This window comes from Salvia hispanica, unplaced genomic scaffold (genome assembly GCF_023119035.1).
Source record: "Salvia hispanica cultivar TCC Black 2014 unplaced genomic scaffold, UniMelb_Shisp_WGS_1.0 HiC_scaffold_631, whole genome shotgun sequence".
Classification (NCBI taxonomy): domain Eukaryota; kingdom Viridiplantae; phylum Streptophyta; class Magnoliopsida; order Lamiales; family Lamiaceae; genus Salvia; species Salvia hispanica.
The window spans coordinates 27,600-46,056 of record NW_025952390.1 but is presented as its reverse complement, the minus strand read 5'-3'; the positions used below and the strand labels follow the sequence as shown (position 1 = coordinate 46,056).

The 18,457-nt window shown below is 33.3% G+C and overlaps 1 long non-coding RNA gene and 2 pseudogenes across 1 annotated transcript; 1 reads left to right on the top strand and 2 right to left on the bottom strand.

Annotated features, from left to right (window-relative positions):
* Nucleotides 1-43: 43 nt before the first annotated feature.
* Nucleotides 44-8,260, bottom strand: LOC125199690 (annotated as a pseudogene).
* A 5,463-nt stretch (nucleotides 8,261-13,723) lies between these two features.
* Nucleotides 13,724-14,595, top strand: LOC125199697 (annotated as a pseudogene).
* Nucleotides 14,596-14,864: 269 nt separating this feature from the next.
* Nucleotides 14,865-15,333, bottom strand: LOC125199701. Its single transcript, XR_007172618.1, has 2 exons — nucleotides 15,201-15,333; nucleotides 14,865-15,067 (listed from the first exon to the last, which is right to left on the bottom strand). It is a non-coding gene; the product is annotated as an uncharacterized LOC125199701 (long non-coding RNA).
* Nucleotides 15,334-18,457: the final 3,124 nt, after the last annotated feature.

Here is an 18,457-nt window from a genome sequence, read left to right as displayed (position 1 = left end):
TAGCCTTATTTCCCAAGTACTTGGACCGCGGATATAGTTGCAATCAACTGCTTTCCCTAGTAAACAAGGAGTGCTGCCGACACTCCTGGCGTACAATCCAAGAACCCTGCATGGATATAAGAACAAGATTTTTAATATCTGCAATCAGTACAAAGCCTGGCATCATAAATTATTCAGTAGGTTACTAATGGTCATAGCATCAAAGGCATTAACGAGTCAAAGAAGTATTAGCTCCATAACATCAAACATAGTTGGTTTCAAACAGGTTTTTTAGCAATAGGCACTAGTAGCTCCTCATCTGAGGGACTGGGATTCCTTGCAAATGAACAGAAGAACGCTACCTTAGGTACTGAAGGAATAAGCTTCAGTCTGCTATTGCGGAACTCATCATCTCCATCAACAAACCTCTGCACAAGAGATCCGGTACTAGTTCCTTGGCCAAAAAATAAAATACCATGCTATAATGTGTCGATCCAGGTACCTAGGAGAGAATAAACATTAACTGTTCAAACAACCATACAAAATTAATAGGATGATACTGAACAACATAATCAACTCACTTGAAGATTAAACACAATAGAGAAAAGTCCTTTATCTGAAGCAACCTAAAACAAAAGGAAACAGTATTAGTTATATATCAAGAGAAAGAATGAACAAACTAAAAAATAATCAAATAGGCAAACCAATTCCTTACAAAAGGTTTGCATTATCAGAACAATTCAGATCTACTGAAAAGATAAATCCACCAATGAAACTCACCTTTGCTGCACAACCTGGGCGTCTAGCTACATGATCCATTCTTTTTTATCTTTAAACCAATCTACAGCAACTAGATCCATAAGATGTTTTCCTGCAGGAATCTTCACAAAAAAGGTTTTCAGAAATTCCATAAGACTATTTGTTAAGCAAATTTAGGCAGCCTAGACTGCAAGCAGAATGCATCTAAATTACAACAAACAAAAAAAGTTTTACTTTTGATTTGTCATAACAGAACCCTTTACGAACTCTGAAGTTGTTTCCATTAGACAATGTCCAACAGTTACGAGCCTTGTCATGATCATCACGTCGAAGGTTACCGGAGAATATGGACAAATCTATTTGGTCTGTGGACTCTTCTTCATATCCTAAAGTTTATCAAAGTAAAACAAAAAACATTTCAAGTGAATGCAGTGCAGCATTAGCATGATTACATATCACTAAGATAATCATTACCAGTTCTTTTTTCTTCAATCTCAAAGGCAGACGGCATAGCCTGCAGATGTTACAGAAACCCAAATTTTAGTATATACCATAACTAGTATAATACAGAAACATAAGTCTTTTCAGGAACCTCTTGATCAGCCTGAAGATCTTCATCATCATCAGAGTATTCATCCAGTAAAACAGAATTTCTGTTTGCTGCATGTATTTGATCAAGTGAAGGACTGCGATGATGAGCAGAAGATGACTGTAGTTTCTTACTTCTCTTTGAAGAGCTGGATACTGATGTCATATTAACCATAACAGGAATGCGAGGAGCCATGGGTCTGTCATCAGTTTGAGTAATATTCTCGCAACCCTACAACAGAAGCAAAACAAAATATCATATCTACAGGACACACCAAATTTACACAACAGAAAACGAGAATAAAGAATTATTGCTCAACTGAACATAGAAGCACCAATTTGAACTTAATTTGGCTACATGGCATTACAGAATTATTTGAGAAGCCGTGTAGAAATAAATTTGAAAGTGCAAAGGATAAAATCCCCTGCATCTCAAGAATTTAAATCACATAAAAAGAGATCTCACCAGCAACGCTATTTAACATTTGAAGGAGACAATGCTGCTGAAATGATGATACATAACCCACTCCCCAGCCTTTTAGATCAATTTGCATAAGATGTTGGACCTGTGTTCTGGGCCTCCCATTACGAGGTTTCAGAGGTGAAATATTGTATCCTCCACCTGCAATTGGTTCAGGTAAATCTTACAGCATGACTATAACATAAAATGAAAATTGTAAAAAGATTCAATTAGTATAGACAACATGGCTTGAGAATTGATTCAAGAAACAGCTGTTTATATACTAATAAAGCTAAGCTGAATTTACTTTCAATATGAGCTCGCACAAATCCAGGTTGAGGGCCACAATTCTCATGCTCCCTAGAACGGAATAGCACAACTGCAAAGTAACATGGATTAAAACAGAGAGATTTGCACTAAATATTATAAGCACATAAAAGAGGAAGGAAAGCACTAAAACTTTTACCATAACTCCCATCATCATTCCGACGCCAATAGCGCACATAGCAAAGGTCACGAGGCCATACAAACCTGTAATGGGTTACAATATTTGTAAGGATTCTTTCTGGTGTACCTTGCAGATGTGTTCAAAGAATATATGCACAGGATTTTTGTGACAAATGAGTTGTGTCTTTCAATAGGGAACAGATCATTGAACTATAAAATCCATATAATGCCACCATAAAAAGAGACAAAGACATAATTTTATTTGCTGAAAGAAATTTGGCTAACTAGCAAATAATAGAGAAATTAAGAAAACGGCTGAGTATAGTATCTTTAAGAAGGAGCTTTATCTACATTCAGTTAAACCAATGCTCAGGAAACGGCACTGAAGAAAATGTAATGTAAATACTAACACATTCTAGAAGAAGATATGATAAGGGCACATTACGTTGGGAACCAATCTAACTGAAGTCTGTGGTAAAGTAAAGCTGTATGTCCATCTACTTCTTCCACTAAGCTACCATACTGGAAACTGCAATCCCACCTACATGCATAATACACTTCTGTTAACGTGGAAGAACAAAGGTTATTAGTTCTGCTCTACACATTGTATTGATATTGTGAATTGTGGCATGATGAACTTTTCCTTTTGTATGCTGCATAAAGAATATGACCATCTCTACATACTGGTTGCAATTAAAATAAGTGCAGCATTCACAGAACAGGAAACACAAATTGATTTAACCAAATAAAAAAATTGAGCAAGTCATGAAGTTTTCTTCACTATCGTAACTTTCTTGAATAGCAAATATGACACAAGGAAATAATATAAAAGTAACCTCCTTGATGTAAACTGTAACATTTCCTTCTATTGAGCATTACCTATCACAAACTGCTCCCAACATGCAACAAAAGTTCATAACTTGGGAATTCTCAAAATCCAATTTAAAGAGACGGAGACCTACTCGCATCGTGTCGTATCCATGCCCATTATTAGTTCAAATATTTCTTCACAGGTTGCTTCCACCACCCCAACAGCTTTCATTGCTCTACTGCAGCTCTTTGGCTACATAAATAAATTTGTAGGTAACACATACTCTATAGAAATCCATGTAAAGCCTATTCAAAACCACTTCAACAATATGTTGGCAATTAATACGAAGAAACTTTCTTACAAGAATATCTACTTCATCAAGCTCCTCAAATATCCGAAGACCTAAAAGTCCACATATAAAAATACAGTCGTGAGAGTTAGAAAGTTTCCTATAAAGAAAACGATTAATCAAGATAATATTGTTTCATATATTATCCCATGGCACACTAAAAGGTTTGTAAAACTTGACAGCAAATCTATCAAATTCGACGTAAGTTATGAACATCAACACACCATTTTGGCACTGGAGAAGGCGCCAATACTTTCTAGAAAATGCCTGGTTGTTTGAATTTTGATTAGCCAAATCAGAATCAAATTCCTTTGTCCAGTCATAAACGGACTCAGGGGGCCTGCTACATGAAAAATTAGTGGTTAAGTTTCAGCATGAAATAAATTTATGAAGCAAGTTGACAAGTTGAAGAAGGAAGACCATTTCCTATTGTTGTTCTACGTAACAAACTTCGATTAGTATCATCATCATCTTCTGCAGCACTAAACCTGCAGAAGAAAAATATCAAACAAATTAAAAAGGGGAAAGCATCAGAATGACATAGAAATAACAGCTCAGAAGCCTCCAACATATGAAATAAAATTTGCTAGGCATAGAATTCAACTATAGCATGAGAAATTTTAGATACTCAACGAGTATCGTAAAGCAACAGTAATGTACTCAAACGGAAGTTCATCGATGTAAAGATATAGAACAAGATTTTTAAAGAAAATATCAAAATATTAGTTTGGGAATAGTTCTGTGTAGTATATAATTAGTTAAGGACAAGAAAGAGAAGAATGAGGAGAATGACCTCGAAAGGCCTAAAAGATCAGATTAAATGGATGACAGTGCAAGAAGTATCCAGGAGAAAGGAAGAAACTTAGACACTGACATTCTTAATTCAATTTCCTTATATTTTCACGGAACCTGGAATAATTGATACTCAGCAAGGTTTATGATAATCCAGGCGTTTTCAGGACTTAGCCAAACTTTGGGGATTCTCAAACTTTTTTCTCAGGAACCATGCCAAAACTTAACCATGGTTTGGTTTCCACTGAAAAAGCACGCTCAAGGGTTCAAGTATAATGGATTGGTTTGACTTGGATTGACAGAATGTAGCGCAGTTGTTTATATTATTATTGATTTTCAAAGTTTTTTTGACATCTTTATTGAACAAGCCTACTAAATTCAAAAAAAATCCAATCACCATAATCAATTGAAGCTGCCTTATGCTTAGATCCGATCACCATGGGAGACATGCAGTTTACCATGCCCATGGCTACAATGATTAACCAGCAAAGCAACAATATCCCTGCCATCTAAAGCTGCTCCCTTGTCTCTTGAAAGGAAATCCGAATAAACCAACGCAACATAAACAATTTAGGCCCAGCAATTGCTGTCAGTGAAGCATAATACTTGCTCAGATGCAAAGCATTTCAATACAAAACCATCCACCATCTACTGAATTACCCTCATGCTTAGCAAAAACCTAAAGAAAGATTTTACTAAATCTAGAAAAGCAATTATTGAATGCAAAATTGTAGAAATACATTTATCTTTTACATGAGCAAGCTAACAAAAGCCTTACTTAAGTGATATGTAATCTAATGAAAGCCTGTGCATAAGATCCACAATCAGAAACCACTTGCTGACAATCATGTTATGCCGATGAAGCTAACAGAAGCCTCAATCAGAAAACACACACCAAAGCTAACAAAGCCTGTTTCAGAAAACACTTACTGGCTATCATGTTCTGATGATGAAGCATTCCTCCCATTATCCACACCAGATTTATATTCAAAAGAAACGTATTTGTTACCATTAGTAGCTTGAGATTCTTGATGCTGCATGTCGAGAACTATATGTCAGTTTTTTCACCAACTAAATGATACTGTGGTGTCTTATAAGAAAAGTCAATTCAACAGTGATATAATAGCAAAATAGCAAATACTGGAGGAGTCAAAAGATAGAAGAAACCTGATCAATAACAGATTCAATTTTCTCTTTCCAAATCAGTGCCTCCTGAATGTTGAAAGCTGCCATCTGGACCACGATTATCAATATTTACCACAACGTGAATTCACAAAGAACTAAGATCCCAGCAAAGATTACAAAGTTAATTGCTGGAAATAGCACATTGCTTACCTATATTTGCAATTGTCATATGACTTTTAAAACATTGCAGTTATAACCACTTTTATTTTTTTGGGATTACAACATACCCAAGTTTTTAATAATAAAACTTTGTCGTTTTATTTTAGAGTACACATTGGATAAATTTTGTTGATAGAATCTGGGATGCTGTATGAGGAACCACAGGGAGCAAATTCAAACAAAATCCAGAGAGCTCACAACATACAATTATATTAATTCGTGCATGTCAATGTTGACTTCATTCACATTCTTGTGTCCTTAAACAACTTGGCCGAAATCAGCCCTTACAAGCATTGCTAGAACGTCAAATAAACCAGAAGCATCACATCCTCCTTTTAAAAATTCTGTTTGTCCCATGCAAGTTATGTCATGTTTATTCATAAATCTAGTCTTGTTCATTGAAGTTCTAGCTGCTAAGAATATCTCATATTCAAAGAGCTTTAACTAAGAATATATTCTAAAGGACTTATCAGGTTGCCCATGCCATCTTAACAAACTAAATTGCCAGAAAATCATTTTAGTGAATGGCATACCAGATGTAAAGACAGAGACAGTAAAAGTCTGAACTTACAAAACTAGTACTGAAAATATGCTTAAAGAGAACATCATAATTCATAATTATTTAAAAAGGTAAGAAAATATGAGGGGAAAATAAATGAAAGATTCATGTCATGTATGTTAAAGCAAAGGCTCTCTTACATGTATGCAAAAGAATACTATGATAGGATTCCTAATGACACACTGGCAGCATAATAATTTTAACCAAATATAACAGCAGCAAATATCTCCAGATGCAAAAGTAACGTACTGTGATTCGATTATATTTGTCTTTCTTGTTGTATACAGACAGAACGTACACCATCTGCCAAACACCAGAGCATGTTAAAAATAGGCACCAGCCAAAAGTATTTCTGAACAGCTTTTATTAATACAAACAGTTAAAACATCAAAACTATCACATGTATTCAAATCAATTAGTGCATATGTACCAAAAGAATGATCTTAAAAGGCCAATAGATTTGGAGAACTGGGACAAAAGGCAGCATTTCACGATCAAGTAATAAAAACATAGATCAGAAATAGTAAACCTAGCTAGTAAATAATTACACCTGATGTTGGACTCAGCTTGGAATACTAACAATAGACTTCTATTGTTTAAAAATTGTTGGTTTGTGGCTAAATATGCTGCATACTAGTACTATTTATTAAAAGCCAATCAAGTAAATTATCCAGTATTCACCCATTACCATTCCAACAGTGCATAATTATGATCCAAAACAAGAAGTGAATTCACACTCTCAGGGCACCATGAAAACAAAATGGGATGTGATGGTGATCTACAGAGAGCTAGGATTCAGTACCACAATATGATACCCTATAAGGCCCAACTCTAAGCTTGACTGCTAAGAGATATCATAAGCTATTAATCCAGTGCCATCAAAATCATGACTAATTCATCGCAAGCATTCAGTGAACACTAATTACCTAGAATATGACACTTACAGTATTGTCTCTTTTTCATTAATATTTTCAAACACAATTCCTAACAACATGCTCCTCCTTTTCTTTAGTGAATACAAGTATTCAACCATACATGTCCACATTCCATAGAGACAAGTTAAAACAGTGAACATGGAATGAGTAGGTCTTGAGTCTGTTGTCTGATTCTTTTGTTTTTTCTTTCTTTTTAGGAATCTTCAAGTCATTCTTAAATGAGTTTATATCTATTGATCAAATTAATTTACAATTTTACATTTTCTCTACTGAAGAACCAATGCATCTTATAGCAGGAATTCCTCGCACGCCAATATTTCAGCAAGTATTAGTAACTGGACTATAAAAAATGAAACTTGAAACCCATGTTATATTTTTGAAATAGGACTCAAGTTTGGCGATGTGAGATCAACAAACTGAACTGCATTAACGCTCACGATAACTGAAACAATGATATGTTGAACAAAACGATCCAAGATCGATATGCACCACTCTATATTTGGCCTGTCTCCTTTTAGAGTGAAACAGTAACTACTGTTTACATTGTTTTAAATCACAAGATAATGCTACAAGGTAATATTCAGTAAGAGTATATATAAGATTAGAAAATGTGAACTTTATCTCACATGACCATGATTATTCTTCAGTCCTCGGTCCTCCACCCTACAGTTTCCATCTATAAGAAGCGTCTTGGTCGGCACCTTGCCACACGAAAAGGAGAAGCAACATAAAATAAGTTCCATGTGATTGTAATCAATAGAAATGGAAAATAGTTTCCCTCTAAAAATGAGAAAAGTAGGTAGCTCCAAGTCATATGAACTAGACAGTAGGATATCCTCTAAAGTTCGAACTGCAGCCATCTTAAATGATTCATTAGCATATGATCCTTCTTGGTAGAGGGTGAGGAGTTCATATCATAGAACTCACAATCTCCAACACCTCCAATTAGAAACACTACATATAAAGGGGAAATAATCGTTACAAATGAAATTTACCACATTGTCTTGGGGCTTCTTCTTGTAATACGCCAACAACCTAGACTCAAGCACAAAATATCGCATGTGAATAAATGATCTTCCAATCTTCCGGCGGCCGTATCTCACCATCCATCCTTCATAAACCACCTTCGAGTTTGACATCTCTGGAAGTATGTCTTCTTCTGCTCTTCAAAGTTTCAGCAGCAAATTCAAAACAGTTCCGAAAACTCCGAGCTAATCCTCACTTCTAGAAAGTTAATCAAGCCAACAACAGCAGCGATCTGCTTCAGCAAATTCAAAAAAAGCATCAACTCAAAAGATTAGAGTTGAGAAAATGTGAAGCCAGGCAGCAGGTATAATGCATACATTCCAGCACGTCATATACGAGAAAATACCAACACATAAAATAACAAACAGAGAGAGAGGGAGATTCGAGCAATACAGTAGTGACGCCCGTGCCAGAATCTTCAGAGTTCACCACTTCGCCAATTAACACAGGCGCATCTGCAATTGATTGCTGGCGTGATGAACAAGTGCGTGTGTTTGTGTGAGAGAGAGAGAAACAGACGAGAGCGGGAGAGGGGAAGAGAGAAAATTAGGGAGTTAATTTTACAGTTAGTGATCTGAATATGTTTCAGGCCACCGAATAATAAAGACTAACGCCGGCAAGTTGAAATTGAAGGAGAGTTTGAAATGGAGAGGAAAATAACAATCAAATTTAAAAATAGAATATACCAAAATATATTTGGAGTTTTTTTTTTTTTTTTTTTTTCTTTATTGACTTTTATTTCTGAATAACAACAGAAAATGTTTTTAAATTCTAAACTCGAGAATGGACTGTGGATGTTGTTTGTCTTTATTCGTAGGGATTATTTTCTTAAAATATTTGTAGTATTAATTATTAATGGGAGTTGGATTTAAAATTTTAAATTTCCTTTCATAATAAGTGTCGAGTATGAGTAAATATTCCCTTAAAAAATCCCATCACTCATTTTCCTTTTTGTAATATAAGAATTATTTTGTACTATCTCGTTCCTCAAAAATAACACTAGTATAATTGTTTTTATTTTAGTATGTTCCTAAAAATTATAAATTTTTTAAACTTTTTATTTTAAAAATGGACTATCCAATCCACTCATTACTTTTTTCTACTTTAATAGTTGTACATTTAAAACCAGTTTAATTTGGTATATACGGCGTGCATATTATTCAAATCATGTGTAGTAGAGTCAAAAAATGGCTCTTGAGATGGTATCTAAGGTTGGTCTGACCTTTTCTCTAGGCTATAAAATCAACGTTACTACATCTGGTAAAAGGATTTAGATATTTTAAGATTGCAAATTATATAATGATGAAGCAGCTACCCAATTTAAAATACTAAATTTAGTTTGAAAACGAGAGTGAACTATGAAGTGAGTTACCTTCCCCAAACAGAATTACTTACATAAAATATATACAATGCTCTTTTTGTTCTAGACAATCGATTCGTATATCTCTTCGAACCGTTTCAGGTTAAATAGTCATTCATTATTTTAATAAAAAGTCAAACAATTTAATCTCCTTTTACTTTATTATGTATCTTATTTTATTTTCACTTATTTTCTCTATTTTTCCTCCTATTTTATAGTACTAATAATTATATAAAGCCACTTTCTTAAATCTCAGACAAACAAAACACATCGATTAACTTGAGCGTATTGTTCATAATGATTATGCATAGTATTAATATCATTCACTGAGATGATTAAATATTAATCATGATGATTAGATTTTAATTAGTGCAAAAGACCAACTCATTAGAGAATGATTTTTGCTTCTTTTTCTTTTCAATATCAAACTTGGAGTTGCAAGGAAAAGGCAACTTTTTTGAAGGATAAATTCGGTGATGAGATATTAGACAGAACTAGACTGCATTAAAACAATTCCAAACTTTGGTGTGTTTTTATGAAAAAGTTATTCCTAACTTTAGTTATTGTTTCTACACCTTGTGTGAAATACCCAAATATGTCATTTGATTGTGTAAGCTTTTCAGAATTAAATGTATGTGTCATCAAGAATGGCAATTAACTTTATTAGCCATTAAAGATATGTTTGCTCTAAAAGTATTAAGAAGGTTAAATTCGTCCAAAAGCAGTCCTACTAGTTAGATTGTGCTTCACATCCATGGTGAGTTATGCTAAATTTGGGTATCAATCGGTATATGGCATTGTGATTGTAACTTGTACAAAATAAGTTAGTTTATCTCACTATAATTGAGTGTCAACTTTAGAATTAATACTTGGTGATAAGTTAGTTTATCTCACTATAATTGAGTGTCAACTTTAGAATTAATACTTGGTGGTCCTATCGATGGATATGGAAGCAACTCAAATTCTTGGATAGATATATACCCTTAAATGTGCCTACACATCAACACATGATACGATTATTGGTGTCTGTAGACACCTTTGGTCTAACAAAAAAATGTTTCGATTATTTGATTACATGATTCTAGGGGTCACAAAATAATTTAAACCCGAATATCCTTATCCGAACTAAAATTTGAAATTCAGTCAATTTTTCAGTTTGATTGGTCCAAACTTAAGGTTAATTTTGACTTTTTCAATTCGAAATCGAAAAAAAATCCCAAAAAACCAAAATTTTTTAATATTTGTATATATGATCTATACCTAAAATAAACTTATGTATGTTTATTTATATTAGTAATATATGTAATACTAATATTTAGATTTTATTATAATTGTAAATTTTTGGATATGTAATTGGTTGATACGATATAATATTTGCGTTAATTATAGAAAAAAAATCATTTTTTTTGTAATATTGTCCAATTTTGGTTTTCGAGTTCGATTTTTGTAGTTTGGATTTTGATTTTCGGATTTTATGAATATATTTATGAAATTTTAGTTTTTCGGTTCGGTTCGATTTTTAGTTTCATAAAATTTTGATTTTCGATTCGATTCGATTTGAAAAAGAAAAAGGAATCACATTTTGATCGGCACGAGTTAAGAAATGTAAAGAAAAGTGGGTTGGAAAAGTTAGTGGAATGTGAGACCCATTTTTTTATATTGGTTTTATAATAAAATGTGAGTAAAGTGAGTTACTGGAATGTGGGACCTACTTACTACCGAAATGCAAAAGTGTGACTCTTAATCGGGACGGAGGAATATTTAAAAAGCATACGACATTTATGTTTAGATTCAATATAGTTAGTTGAGATGCAATCATTACATAAACATGCATGTATGCATGTGAAAATTTGAAATTACAAATTTAAAAACTTGACACGATCTATGTGCATCCCCTTTAGCCCGCAGGAATAGGTTGTTTTGCCACAATGATTGGTGTATTATATACTCCATCTCAGATAATTTGGGATACTTTGACGGTTTTAAAAATTTAATGGAGAGTGAGTTGAAAAAGTTGGTGGGATGTGGATGATACTTTTAAAGTATTAGTTTTATAATAAAAATGAGTAAGAATGAGTTAGTAGAATACGAGTCACTACGAAAATGGTAAAAGTGAAGTGGGACAAATTATGTGGGACGCTAGAAATGGAATATTGGGTCGAATTATCGGAACGGAAGGAGTATATGTTTATAAATGTAATGTGCGTAATAAATTTTTTTTTGACAACGTACTAATAAATTTGTTGATTACAGTTGGTGGACTAATTTTCTGCGCCAGTTATAAAATAGTCTGAAATTTGAAATGGTAAAAGAAATTAGTCTTTTTTTTAATCTAGTTAGCTCAGATGCAGTCACAAACTAAATTAATCAGTAATATGTTAATTGATATTGTATTTTGATTAAATAATCTCGAAAGTTAAATGTTGGTCGTAAAATTTAAAAGTAATTCTAAGATTACCACAAAATGAAGGTTATTAAATCACTTTATCAATATTCTTGATCACGCTCTCATTCTCCTATCTGACATCAATTAAATTACGATATTCTCAAGATCCAAAGTGATAACACCTCAAATAAGATAAAAACGAGCCCAATACAATCATTAATTAATGAATTGCGGAATGGTATTATACTATTATTGCATGTCATAATCTTGGTAAATTAGAAATGATGAAAATTATAGATGACACGTTAATTGGTGACATATATCACTCATCTCTTGGACAAATGACCCAATATTCAATTTGTGGTAAAAGCATCAAATCCATTTTCGTTTATGAATATAATTGTTTTACTTAAATACTACTCCATGTTTTATAGAGAATTAATGTTTAGGAAAATGTTTTTATTTCTGCAGTTTGACAATTTATTTTTCAATATAATTTTAACTATTATTTAAAAAGTTGTTACTTGTTTCAAATCAATTCATTATTTAAATGAATTATGCTCATTCAGTTTAATTGAGAAGAACGATAATTAATTATCTAAAAAAATATTAGTACTTGTGAATAGCTACCCCGAGTTCCATAAATAGTGGTGTCGTGTTCTTGTTTCTATGGATATTTTTATATTTCAATAATTAAATCATAAATAAGTTGACGAATTAAAACAAGTAATATCTATATAAATTGTTTTATTTTTTTATATGAAAAACATGAGAAAGTATGTATAATACTTGTCACGGTCACTATCTAACTGAAAAAAAAAAAAAAGTTTCACTATTTTTGAAATGAAGATAATTGGAATGGGATCAAGGATACGACCTTTCACGCCATTAGGCTTTCATGACTAAACAATTAAGTTTGCATATCAGCAGTATCTAATCTAATTACAAAAAAATAGCACCACGTATTATTTTATTAGTAGTTATACATTGTTTTCAGTCGCTTCTGCTTTTTACCCTTTTTTTGCTTAATGTTATTGTTGCCAATTTATTTCTCTATTTTCCCCCTTTTTTTTCTTACTCTTATTCATTTAATTTAATTAGTTTAAGAAAAAAAGTGATTAATGTCCTAATTTTGCATTTGTACTTTTCGCTACCCCTGAAAAACGTTATCATGAAAATCCTAGCTTAATACTCCCCTCCTTTTGGGGGTGGTTCTTTTTTTTAGGTGTTCTTTAAAGTTGGTGGAATATTATAAGGGGTTAAAACCCTGTTCTCCTTTTTACTCCTTTTTTAGAAATAAAAACTAGTAAAAAAAGGTGGGCCCTTTCATTTCTTTTTTATTTTTTTACTTTATTTGCTGTTATCATTTGAGTCAAATGAGGGGATGGAGTATATTTTAAAAAACTTTTTGAACTCAATTTCCATGTGATTACGGTTATAGGAAATAATCAAAATATTGATTCATTTTTTTTTGAGTAAATAACGGGAGTAATGATGAGATTTTTTCCCCCAAAAGTTCATTGTTGCAACTACCCGAAAAATTACCACAAAAGTCCCCATATACGTGTTTTTTGTATAATGTTTCAAAGGGGGGAGAGAAAAAACTAATTCAATGATGTGTTCATTATTAAAGTCTTTTGTAAAATCATGTCCCTTTTTGACGAGTGTGATTAATTTCACCCATTCCCATCTCATCTAAATTAATTTCTTCGATCCCCTTAAATCCAAAAGCTTTTTAGAACTCTAATATCACTATTTTATGTATTGTCATTTTCTTCTTTGTTCAACTGTATGATCTGTGTAAAAGTATGATTGTTTCTTCAAATTCGACTACTTTTATCTATTGTTGAAGATGAGAATGGATCCAAGATCATGATATAGATCAAAGAAAAACTTGTTTTTGCTTTTGTTTTTTGAAATTGGGAAAGATGGGATCGTTTGGGGGATATGGTTAGGGGTTGTTTTTGGGTTTTGGGATGTGGCCCTCTGGTGCTCTTTTGTCGATATGTGTTGGATCCCCGGGCCCTCGGGGTCAGGGTTTTGGGAACCCCGGGTTGAGCATTTGGTGGCAGGGTTAAATACCTTGAGCTCTATGTCATTCAGTTGGAGGCTTTGTTGATCTCTGCATAAAGGGGTTTTTTTATGCAACCCATCTCCCCAAAATCTTCATTTAACCCTTCTCACATTCCTTTGAGCACTCAGCAATGCTCCTCATGTTCTTCATCTTTGGAGTAATCACACTCCTCTGTGAAAACAAGGTAGCCTTTAGTCTGTCTGCAAGTTTCTTTTTTTTGAAAATATAGATATTGTTTGCTAAAAGTGCATTGATTTGTTGCAAAAGATGTTGTTATTCTGTTTTCAGGCATCTGCCATTGTCTGAAGGTGCATTGTGCCTGATTGCTGCAGCAGCATTCACAGCAGAGTACCTCTTGTTCAACTTCCACTGACTACGCACAAGGCTCGAGGGGTACTACCACCGTGTCCTGGTACTACTGATAGGCCTATGTATAGCATCAACTATCGCGGGAGCACTCATGCCGACCAGCTTCCCAGCTGATTTAACCAGTGGCATTGCTATAACACTCCAAGGCCTTTGGTTCTATCAGACTGCCTTCACTCTCTATGGCTCAATGATGCCGGATGGCTGTGTTCTCAACATCGACAAAATCACATGTCGTTCCTTGGAGCACGGCTCGTGGCGAGCTGCTGGCTAATCTCCAGCTGTTCATTCAAGTTTTTGGTGTTCTTGTTTTCTGCTTCTGGTGCATATGTTTATGCACATCCCAGATTCAGCCACTGATCTGAAATTGGGGGGTTGTCTATTTTTTTGTAGAAGTATATATACAAAAATTGACAATAGATTTTAACACCTTATAGTTTTTGGTATTGAATTGTATATGCAAAGATGATGCCAACATAAAGTTGTGTTAAGAATTATGAAAACATGTGCTTCATCAAATTGAGTTTAACTATGTAAGAGTTTTGCTTTATCTAGACTCTTAAAAGAATATAATTATCTTTTGTAGATTTATCTTTTGTAGAAAGTATTACATTAGTAGAAAGATAACAGAAGCAAACCTTGTTTTGACATTTAACATTAATATTGGACAAAACCAGCAGTTGAGTTATTTGTTACAGTAAAATCAGTTGCAGATGAACTAAATCTAAACACACTTATTTCATAAGTAGAAACGAGATGCTTAATATGGGACAATTGATTCAATGAGCTCTTGTAGTGGTGCGAGTTCCTTCTTGTCTATCAGCGAAAATTCCTGCACAATAAAGCTTCAGAGTTAAAGCTAGTGAACAATGCTCGATTATGTGCAAAAAAACTACAGAATCTTGCTATTAGCTCAGCTTGAAGAAAGGCTATGACTATTAAAATCAAAGTATCAGAAAACTTACGTATGTAAAAGTATAAAATGCTTGAAGCAAGTATTTAAGTGGGCTTCCTCCTTAAGACTCACAATCTTCTGAAAATGTGAATGATATATATGACATACACGCGGAATAACCCTTTGAATATAGTCTTCACAACATCCCTGAAATTAGTAGGAAATGGTGCACCTGCATATGTTCCTCCATCAGTATTGAGCCAATACATTTATCTAAAGAGAAAACACTTTGCTATGTAAACAGCACTGATAAGTTGAATCAGACATAATCATTACCAAGCCTTTGGGAAATAGAGATTCATCATCCAATTGCGTCTCAATCCAGTCCATCAAATATTCGACATATTTAGGAGCCGAAACTTCAATAGGTTTTTTGATTGTTACACCATCTGCCCATCTGTACTTTACCTGAAAATGTGATTGTCTACATATCATGCATACTTATATACTATATGGAAACATATACGTTTTGCCCTTTGGGTTTAAAAGAATATAGTGAGTGAGGATGAGATTCAAACATTCCTAACAATACAGAATGCCACTCAAGAAATGAATTGGAAACTGTATTAGCATCAGACAAATGAGTTCATCTTTTAATTTTTTCTCCTTTCTAGTTTCAAATGGTAAAGGGCCTAAAGGAGTACTCAAAATTTGTTTCTCAAAACATAAACAGAAATAATAATCAGCTAGACATACTTGGGACCAGCAGACATTGTAGGGCAGTTTTCTGGTGTACAGAACTCTGTGAGGGTGCCGTAGAGAAGATTCACCTGGTTGAAGAAATCTACAGCTGAAGATGGAAATCAAGCAACCTTCTTTAATTTAGATCCACAGATGAAGAATAAGTACAAAACTGTTGTTTTTAATCATGAAAGATATTGTTATTATGCATCATTTTTTATGCCTTCATAAAACACAATCTTGATGTCCATAAAAGAGTAATAATATTGTGCTTCTTGGTAAATTTTATCATGAGCAATCAATGAGGAAATACAATCTTATTTCTTGTTTATCTTTTTTTGGGGGGGGGGGTTTGTTAACCTTTGGGCCATGGAATTTTAATAAAAAAAATCAGTAAATAAATTTTTGTTTATCCTACTAAGCACTAGTTGAAGCCCTTGAGGGAGATTTTAAGATCCCAAAGGGAAAACCAACAACAAAACCACATATGTGAGAGAGAGAAAAATTACTGTTAACAGCTAAATTCATTAAAATCTTCCCCAGGAGGTACCCCAAAAAGCTTCTCAATTTTCCCCTACCAAAAGTGGCATCAATATGCTGTCTAAGCTGTGCACCCAAACAAAATTTTTAAAAAAATTCAATGATCAATAACTTGTAACTTAATATTGAAGAGGTTAATGCATTCGATGCAGCCATTGGCAAAAATTGGGAATTACACACAGGAATGGGGAAAATTCCCCTATTCTCTACCAATCCCTTCCAACCAAAAAACCCCAAGGTTTTAAAAATTTCCATTTAAAGCCCTATTCAGCTTGGATCTCAACCATGATAGACCAATTAACAGCAGAGAAAAGATTTTTAAAAATGAAAAAAGGGAAACTGAAAAAAAAATTTCTTTACTTTGAAGATGGCTTGGAACATAAAAGGAAAAGAAAAAAAATTATATCCTCATGCTTACTGTTTAAATCAGACTTTCTTTTCTTTTTGGTATAGCATCATTAGCTAGGCAAATTTAAACTAAAACAACGACTGGTCAAAAAATATCATTCACTACATGATTAATTTAAAAAAAAGGCTTTTAGAAATAAAAAAAAAGAAAAATTGGGGCAAAATCATAGTTTAAAAAATGACATAATATCCCAGAAAGCAAAAATTGGGAAAACCCCAAATTGAATATAAAAATGTTTATTGTGGGTGCCAAGCAGAGGCTCTTTTAAAACCGGAAAGGAAGCAGAGTTAAGACCAAAACAGTTAAGAAAGGGGGGAATTTTAAATTGCCAAAAAGATACACCTTACTGCCCGATGGGGCACTTTTTTTTAGGCCGGGAAAGTCCTTTTATTCCCGTCCAAAAAAGGGAACCTTCCACATTTAAAAAATCAGACAATCTCCTTTGAAACAACATCATCCCAAACGGTTTACACAAGTTAAGCTAATTGGACAAAAAATCAAAAAATTTTCATCAGGTTAGGGGCCTTTTCCCGTTATTTAAAAGGGTATCTGTGTTAAAAAAGCAATTATTTTATTTTCATTAATCAAAGAAGCACATGGGAAACGCATTTTGCCTCATTTTCAAACAAGTCCTGATTTTTTCCAAATTTGGGGAAAATAACAAATGTAATAGCAATAAAAAAATGCTATAACTTTTGGTGCTACATCTCTTCCCTTTTTCAAATTCATTCCTTTTCTATGAAAGTAGTTTGTGACTACGAGTCTCCGACATGTGAGGAAATGAAACTAGATCATGAAGCTACGGTAAAAATGGCAGGCCTTTTATCCTCTCTTTGATTTTGCAAACGGATAAACAAATGCAATGAAACATCTAATGCAGATAATCACTGTGATTTAGAAATAGTAGAAAAGTTAATTGGGCTTGCTAATCAGAAAAAAACATTAATCCTTTTTTCTTCACAATCAACTATCCAATAAAGCATTTTCACCCCATCAAAACTCTAAACTTCAATTCCAATAGTATTGCTAACTTGAACCAAATAACAAAAACATAAAAATAGAAAATAACCTTTCGTATCATCATACACCTCTTTGTCAAAAAAAAAATCAACCTCGAATGAACATCAAATCACGGAAACAGAGTATGCAAAAGCCCATACGAATCAATCAATTGAGTGAAGAAACATCACAGAAAAATCAACCAAAAAATCAGAAATTCAATACACGAACACAGATCTGATGTGAATATTCACACACCAAAAATCAGAATCAGATAAAATGTCAGTTTTGAAGAACATAATTACCTGCCAAGGCCAAAGAGACTCATGGCTGTGTTGACAGAGAAAAAGAAAAGGAGGAGAAATTATGAAAAAGCGGGGGAAAATTTAGAGGGAATGCAGAGGAGTTTTATATACTAATATAATTAGGGAAAATTTTAATTTAAATACTACTCCCAGTATACCAAATTTTACTTAATTATGGAGTCTTATAACTTCCAACAGTAGATTATTAATTGTAATTTTTTAGTACATTACACAAATTTCAGTGAACTAAATCTTTTGGAAATAAATCCACAATCAGCATCATGCTTATTGATCTATTTAACAAGGTTTAAATAGAGGAATTAATTCAATTTC